This window comes from Oncorhynchus tshawytscha, linkage group LG23 (assembly GCF_018296145.1).
Source record: "Oncorhynchus tshawytscha isolate Ot180627B linkage group LG23, Otsh_v2.0, whole genome shotgun sequence".
NCBI lineage: Eukaryota > Metazoa > Chordata > Actinopteri > Salmoniformes > Salmonidae > Oncorhynchus > Oncorhynchus tshawytscha.
The window spans coordinates 10365167-10373580 of record NC_056451.1 but is presented as its reverse complement, the minus strand read 5'-3'; the positions used below and the strand labels follow the sequence as shown (position 1 = coordinate 10373580).

Sequence of the window (8414 nt, the reverse complement as noted above, 5' to 3'; positions counted from 1 at the left end):
GAGTTGAAATGGTCAGTACCAACAGTGTAATGCGGGCAACACTTACCTGGTCTTGTTACCTGGGATTTTGCTGTAAAGAGTGGAAGGGGAAAAAGCTAAAAATACAGATGAGCTTTTATAGAAATAGAATATATTTAAAATATTGAATTATTACTAGAAAGTAGTTAGCCTACCAGAGCCTCTTTTCCCCATAAGACCAAAGAATTGGCGTGACTCAGGTTTTCGAGTCATTCTTTTCAGGATTTCTTTATATTGCTCAGATAGTTGCAATTTCCTCTGAATAAATAAAATACACAATTTAGCTTATTCATTTTATAGTAGCCTAGGCTAATCACGAGAAGATTATTATGAAGCCTATCACTGCCGGTGGCTGCTTCCTAAATAGTCCACATTTACAAATGTACGGGACAGTGCTGAAACATTTTTTTTATCTTAATATCGACAATGCCACTATATAGGCTACAGTCAAATATTTTAAACATATTTTTGCCAATTTGAGAGGTGTCCTACCGTATCATTGTCTTCTCTCCAACTGCCATCAAAATGTATTTTTTTGGCTGAGGACAGATGCCATAACGATGGAAAATACCATAATGAGTAGAATTATCTTCATTGTGGTAGCAGCTGTGCTGTGCATAAAGTTGTTCCTCTTCATGCGTTTATTTTATTTGATGAGAGTAACTTTACTGATAAAATCAGACCAATGGCCTGAATAAATACTGAATTCCTATAATATCAAGAGTTTCAAAGATGCAGCCTGCTGCAATACCTACACGGAGCAAATTTTAACAGAGAAAAGTGCGTCTATCCATTGGTGCGACATTACAATCGGCGCATCTGTGCGCGCCGGCGTTTGTATGCACAGACAGAGCTGAAGTGGATGTCAATGTCAAGCCGTTAGGTCATATTATGAGTCAGTAGGTATGTCTTTGTGTTTCAATTTCTGAAGGGGAAAACCACCGTTGCTTCTGTTCAACAGAGGCCTAAAATCTACATATCTGGAACAAGGCTAGTCTACTTTTGGCACTGTGCTGGACTCGCAATCACTCAATTCCATCCAGAAGTACAACATAAACAAGTGACGTCAAAACGTCATATTTAACATATGGTAGCCTATTTATACCGATTTTTAATGACACAAAGACGCTTTATATAGTATAAAAGAAACACAAGAAACGTTAAACAAAAAGTAGGGAGTAGGACTCAATAAAAAGAAATAGTGTGATGGGTCAGAGTGAGCGAGAAAGCAGGTGTGTGTGTGAGAGAGAAAGAGACTATGCGTGCGTGTATGTGTACAGTGAAATCCTTCAACCAAAGCATAAACACACATACAGTAATAATCCTTCCGTCTGTAAGACTTTTTAGCATTTATGGGGCGCCATACAAGTGCACGCGCCCACTTCACAAATCCCTTGGAATAAACAATGAAGTACTCGTCCTTATACCGTCTGTCAACTCCCGTCTCAATGCTGTCAATTAAAAAAAGATATAGACATATTCTGCATTTATACAGCAATGACCAAATATACTGCTGTGTGCATATTGATTTAGAACATTGTCGACATACCGCCACCGTTGTGGGTGGAACATGGGGCTTGGTTATTATCAACGTTGGTGCTGTGCTGCTTAATAGTAACGTTCGACCTACATGTCATTCAAAAAGTGTAAACAGCGAAAATTAAAGGGATGAAGTCAACTCATAATTTAGACTACGACGAGCATGCATTCTCAACATCTACATTTGCGCACAGCACCGTCAACTTCATATCTAAAATAACTCCTCAACAAGTCACGGTATTGGAGCCAGGTAACAGAGCTCCAGCTTTCTGTGGTAACCCTGGATGGAGAATTCGTTTACCCGCCACATGCAGGGTTAAACGGGCCATTGGTAATTCCTGCTTTTACCAACAAGTCTGCCTTTTTGGTGTGCCTGTGGAACTCCGAGTCGTCATTAACCGACTTGGTCCAGGACCTACCCGATAGCACCCACCCATAGGTATCATTACAAAGGAGCAACACACATTTTTACTGTTGTTTGTTAATATAGAGGAGACAGGCCATTAAACAGAACTGACATATTACAAGTTTCCCCTTGTGTTTCTGTTCAACAGAAAGAAATACGTTTTGTCCAGATTGCACTTCTCCCCTGTTCCTGTATTTGGCTATGGGAACTGGATTCACAGTGTGCTGTACTCCTGGGTCCGTTCGGGACACAACTGTGGCCTTTCTCAGGCAGTTTGTACCTCTACAGGTAGGGAATACTCGCTATGCACTGTAGGAATGGTGCACTCATCAAAGCACCAGTGGACGTTTCATTGTCCCTTGCATTTAGATCCCAACTGTCTGTGGTCCATTTAACTTTCCTTTTTGACTATTATTAGTTTTTATCCTGGATGAACATATTATAGTTCAGAGTTCTCAGGGTGCCATCAGAGTTATTTAATGACAGATGGGCCATGTATTTATTGTTTTCTATGTGCATCTTCTGGAAGTGACGTGTCTATTGAAATGTTAATTACATACAGGGTGGAATATGCCAGTGATTGTCAAGAGACTTGATGTGCGATATGATTGGCTGATGGGTTCCTGGAGCTAGATGAAACACCAGTTGATTGATGCAGACGGGTGTGAGCCGGCCCCCTCCACTGCAGGTGTCGTTGCCTGGGTTCCTTTTTCACCAAGGTCAGTTATGAGACGGAGAGAGGGATAGGTGGAGAGATGCGGGGAAACATTTAACTGCCATTTTCCAGGATTAACAGAAGAGTTGTTATACAGTTGTCCATAATGTTTCCCATAGAATGTGAGAGGTTGTGTAAAGACTCACAAGCAGACTTTCCTTGTGCTTGAACTTGACATGAAGGAACACATTGACACTGTTTGTTTCCGTCCCCAGGTGAAGAACATGGTCAAGTCCAACGCCACAGGTGTCCTTGTCCATATGCACGTCCCGGTAACCCGATCCAGGATATGAACTGTGTGGGAGACAAATATTCTACACCACTAGGCATACCTGCTGCCATAGTGCACCGGGAGCCCTCTGTCGCCCAGGCCCTTAGGTAACTAACACAGACTGACTGACTGATTCATACAGTGTTTGGTCAAGTTGGTTTCCTCACTTAACTCACTGGAAGCCATGCTTCCTCTAAGGATGAAGTGTTCTCTCTGTAGTGTTGGATGGATTACTCATGGAAATGATCTATCGACTCCTGACCTGATGAGATATGCGAGCAATGGTCAATAGAACGTACTGTGTATGTTATTTTACACTTGTTGATTGGCAAATTCACAACCATAAATGAATATTGGACCAAATAAAGTGACTATATGGATGTTTATATTCTATGTTTTGTAGATATGGGCACATGGTGACCGTGTCCTTTCAGAGTACCCCCTCTCCAAACTTCTTCATTGGCATTGACCAGCAGGGGGCACTGTCTGAGATGGGCTGGTTCCTCTACCCCTCCTTCAAGTTCATCAACTGGCAGGCCCAGTGGTAAGCAGTAAGCACACTATGGATTCCCTAGTTATTACAGTAAACTGAAGACATCGGGAATTCATATGTCAGGAGTATGCGAAGAAAGAGAAAGATTTTCAGCTATTTGGTAACTATAACCATTCCTTCATAGGTTTGATTTCTATGAGGGGCTTCAGACTAGACTCCGTGACCCAGCCTGGGTGGTCCCTGTGTTTGAGGTGATCCAGATGCAAGGACAGAGTGGAGTAGTAGCCACAATCAGTGTAGGTGAAGGGGGAGACAGGTTAAATAATGATTTTTAAGCCTTGAGAAAATTGACACATGGATTGTGTATGTGTGCCATTTAGACAGTGAATGGGCAAGACAAAAGGTTTAAGTGCCTTTGAACGGGGTATGGTAGTAGGTGCCAGGCACACTGGTTTGAGTGTGTCAAGAACTGCAATGCTGCTGGGTTTTTCACGCTCAACATCCCGTGTTTATCAAAATGGTCCACCACCCAAAGGACATCCAACCAACTTGACACAACTATGGGAAGCATTGGAGTCAACAATGGCCAGCATCCCTGTGGAACACTTTCGACACTTTGTAGTCCATGCCCCAACAAATTGAGGCTGTTCTGACGGCAAAAGGGGTGCAACTCAATATTAGGAACGTGTTCCTAATGTTTTGTACACTCAGCATTTATGGTCGTGCCATACACTAAGTCGACAATAAATGCTCCAGCTTTGAATATAATTAGAATTTGATAGATATTTTAAAGGAATTTTGACTTTGCCATTTCACTGTGTCGATAGTCATGTTGGATTTTGACATGTTGGAGTTGGACGCGTTTCTGTCCTGTCCCAGCCAGAGGAATGACTCCCACTGGGATCACACTGTGCAGCTGTTTGTGTGCTGTAACGATTTCAGTCCCCATTGCAACATGGAGATGGGGCGCTGTATAACAGCCTTCCCGCAGGTACAGTCTGTGCATTTGTTGTCACATGATATTGATACCATTTGACATGTGTCCCCAAAATGCATTTTGGTATTTGTTAAGATCACTCTTGAAGGGCAAAGCTGTTCCATTTCCATTGACTTCCATTGATGTTTTTTTTAAATCTCCATATCAAATCATTTCTGGGTAACAATGAAGTACCTTCTTGTGGTTGTTTTCAATTAAAAGTGTAAAAAAGAAATCCAAAAAGCTTCTTATTAAGGAGCAATTTCTCAAAGAATAATTTTGCTGGGACTGTCTGGGAGTGGTCTGAGGGGCCTAATGGGAGGGATATGTAACCTGAAAACTAGCACTTATTGGCAGAGGTTTGAAACTGTTTTTGTTTTTGGTCTACTAACTTATACCACCTGGTGATGTCGCCAGACAGGCCAAAACACCCGTGCAAAACAAGCAGAAATTCCAGGCAGTCTTTTCAAACAGCTCTTACACTAAAAGGGTATTATCATAATCTTCACAATTTTACAGTATTACTTCAACTTCATAGTGTGGAAATATATACTGAATGAAAATATAAATGCAACAATTTCAACTGAGTTACAATATAAGGAAATCAGTCAATTGGAAATCAGTCAATTGAAATAAATTCATTAGGCCCTATACCAGTGGATTTCATATGACTGGGCAGGGGTGTGCCTGGGAGGGCATAGGCCCACCCACTTGGGAACAGGCCCAGTCAACCAGACTGAGTTTTTCCCCACAAACGGGCTTTATTACGGACTGAAATACTACTCCGTTTCATCAGCTGGTCTCAGACGATCCCACAGGTGAAGAAGCCGGATGTTGAGGTCCTGGGCTGGCGTGGTTACTCGTGGTCTGCGGTTGTCACGTACTGGATGTACTGCCAAATTCTCAAAAACGACGTTGGAGGTGGCTTATGGTAAAGAAATTAACATTAAATTCTCTAGCAACAGCTCTGGTATTCTTGCAGTCAGCATGCCAATTGCACACTCCCTCAACTTGACATCTGTGGTGTTGTGTAACAAAACGGCACATTTTAGAGTGGCCTTTTATTGTCCCCAGCACAAGGTGCACCTGTGTAATGAAAGGGCTGTTTAATCAGCTTCTTGATATGCCACACCTGTATTTTTACTGTATAGAAAATGCTAAGTGATGGTTAGACAATAGGACTGACTCTTTCACTTTAAAAACCCCAACATTAAATAGGTTTCCAGTGTGTGGGTATGCCATCCTGTTGTGTACAGTTCTACTAGTGACAATGGACAGAAATCACTCTTCTTGAGCAATTTAGACCATTTCATCCCTCTTTCATCATGGGTAGAAAAAGATGTGCACTTCCATCCTAAGCAAAGTGTCATAGAAAATAACAGGATGTTTGCAAATAGTTGCTGGAAAGTTGTCCTGGCAAAGGACAACCCCCCCCTATGAGTCTCGGTCATGACAGATTAGTCATAGAGGAAAAAGTACTCCAGTATCAGCTTTTTCTCACTGCACCAATGCAATACCGTCTAAAGACAGTATCATTACAGTATCATACTGTATTTCTTATATGGTAATAAGTAACAGGATGAACTCTTCAAACAGATGTTATAACTAGATTTTGCTCTTGTTGTAGCCAATCACTCATCCAAGCTTTACCCCTTGAAGCTGATGTCATTGTACAGTGGAGGCATCTTTGACAAGGAATACAACAAGAGACACCAACCAATCAAATTCCCTGTCCCAGCCTCAACTTAAAACGTATGATGCAGAATTGATATTTATTCTGTTTACATTCACTCATAATAAAGGGTAATTGTCATATACTGCATGTTCTTACATTTCTTTAATATTGCCTTTGCTTTAGTTAGTGCTTTGGCCATAATGTGGGTAGAAACTGCTTTACAAATCAATTTATTATTGCAATCAGTCGTTTTATGTACCATATTGTGTCTTAGGTGGAGTTGTATGCTGTAATCCCAGGCCACGGGAGCGACGAGAACAGCTGTGGCGAGTTCTGTGTGACATCACACCACTTCCTCGTCAAGGGAGCATTCAATCACACTCGTATTTTTGACTCGGCAGGTGGGAAATGACTAACGTTCAAGTTTGGCCATGCAGATTCATATAATCTTCCCATAGTCTGGGCCATAGTTACATTAGCATAATGAGGCTGTATTTCTCTGAGGGCAATTCAATTGAACCACGGGACAATTTTTTTCTTCTAATTGGAAGGACAGGGGGGGGGGGTGGAACATTATTGTTTTTACACCGTAAATAAGCCCAAATTTATATTATATTTCACAATAGCATAATCATTTCATACCTTGATTACATTTAGACGTGGTCACATAGGTCTCTTTATGTATTCGCAGAAATACTTGAGAACAGATTTCCTAAATTAAAGGATTTAGCTAAATTCCTGGAAATTCGTATTTTTAGCCTTAAAACAAAAATAATTTGGGGGCCAATTTGTCCTGCAAGCTTCCTGTTGCTGACCCCTGTCCTAGGGCGTTTTCCTGCTTGTGTCCCTATTCTATTCTTATTTGAGTGAGTCAGGTGTGGGTCTTTTGTCATGCATTTTGTTCCAAATGAATGTAGGTCCTACCATATCAATGGATTATACTGCATTTACCATGTTTTCAGTGCAGCATTCTTTAATGATCCCATTGTCCTGACTGTTTCCTGGGGTTGTGTCATTCTCCAGGTTCAGCCCTGGGGTGTGCCATGTGGGTGGGAGAGGGGGCGGTGCCCAACGAGCATGGCACCTGGCTGTACGGCCGTGGGGGCTGGTGTGGTGGGCTACAGGTCAACCCCTGGAGGATTGACATCACCACACAGGTAATAGAACTATCACCAGACCTCGTCATGAAAAGTTGCTCTTGCGGTTCGCCATCAGAAACCTCTTTGTTTAGCTAGCAGTGGATACGGTCACATGCAACTTCAAACATCAAAACTTCAACTTCACTTTAGCGTCGGATATCCTGCTACAGAGCTTTCTGGTGTGGGGATGCGTGCGCATCACTCGAATGTGACAATTGCTTGTAAACGAAACATGGTTTTATACGTCCTTTCCATAGAAATATATAATTTATCATTAGATCTATCATAGATCTACCTAATTTAATCATTCTATTTCTATGGTTCTTTCATCCTCACCTCACCTTGTTTTGATTGATATTGAACTATGAAATGATGACGTAACAGATTTCTATTTTCCAGCTTCAGAGCACAATGTTGCCACCTTCAAATGCATACTAAAGAGGCATTCTTTCACCATGTAAACAAGACCATAACACAGTCTTTGTAAATTTGCATGCCTTTTTTGGTGTTTTAGCTGTTATTTCTGACATTGAAAGAGTTTCAAGACAACAATTTTGCTAATCTTCTATCCCACATACTGCAGGGTTTTTGACGGAAAGGTTAAGCATTCAATTTCAAAATGTTTGCTACAGTAGGCATTTGTGTCCATTAGTTTGCAGTGGAGTGCCCTTCATGAAATTACCTATTAGATGAGTACAGCACTTGATCACTCATGAGTCCTTGGAAAGGCACACATGACCCTGTCTTTCCAAAGCTTCAGTTATATTTTATTTATTTGATACACACACATCATTTTCATGGCCACTTCATTTGATTACCACAGGCTTAATTTGTAATCCATGGATATTACAGTATTGGGGCTGTTGTTTATGGTTGTTTTGATTACTATAGTGTTTCTCCCGAGGCCTTGAATAGTTCTTTCTTGTTGTCTTTCTCAGCTGGACATGAGTGCGATTAAAGCTCAGAGAGTGTGAAAAAGTTGAAGGCGGCTACTTAACCTGGTCAATTATTTGTAACTGCACAGACGTCGCTTTTAAGCGTCAAACTTAAACTTTCAGGTGATGACAAGACACTTTCCCCGACGCAAGATCAACCACCTTCTGCTTCTTCAATTACGCAAGTCTGTCTTTTTGAACGGTTCACTTGCGAAGGTTGGAGGAGTGGGGGTTGGTGACATTTGCT

General features: G+C 41.4%; 1 pseudogene; it reads left to right on the top strand.

Moving 5' to 3' along the window:
* The first annotated feature begins 8 nt into the window (after positions 1 to 8).
* LOC112222561 lies at positions 9 to 8206 on the top strand (annotated as a pseudogene).
* The last annotated feature ends 208 nt before the right edge of the window (positions 8207 to 8414 follow it).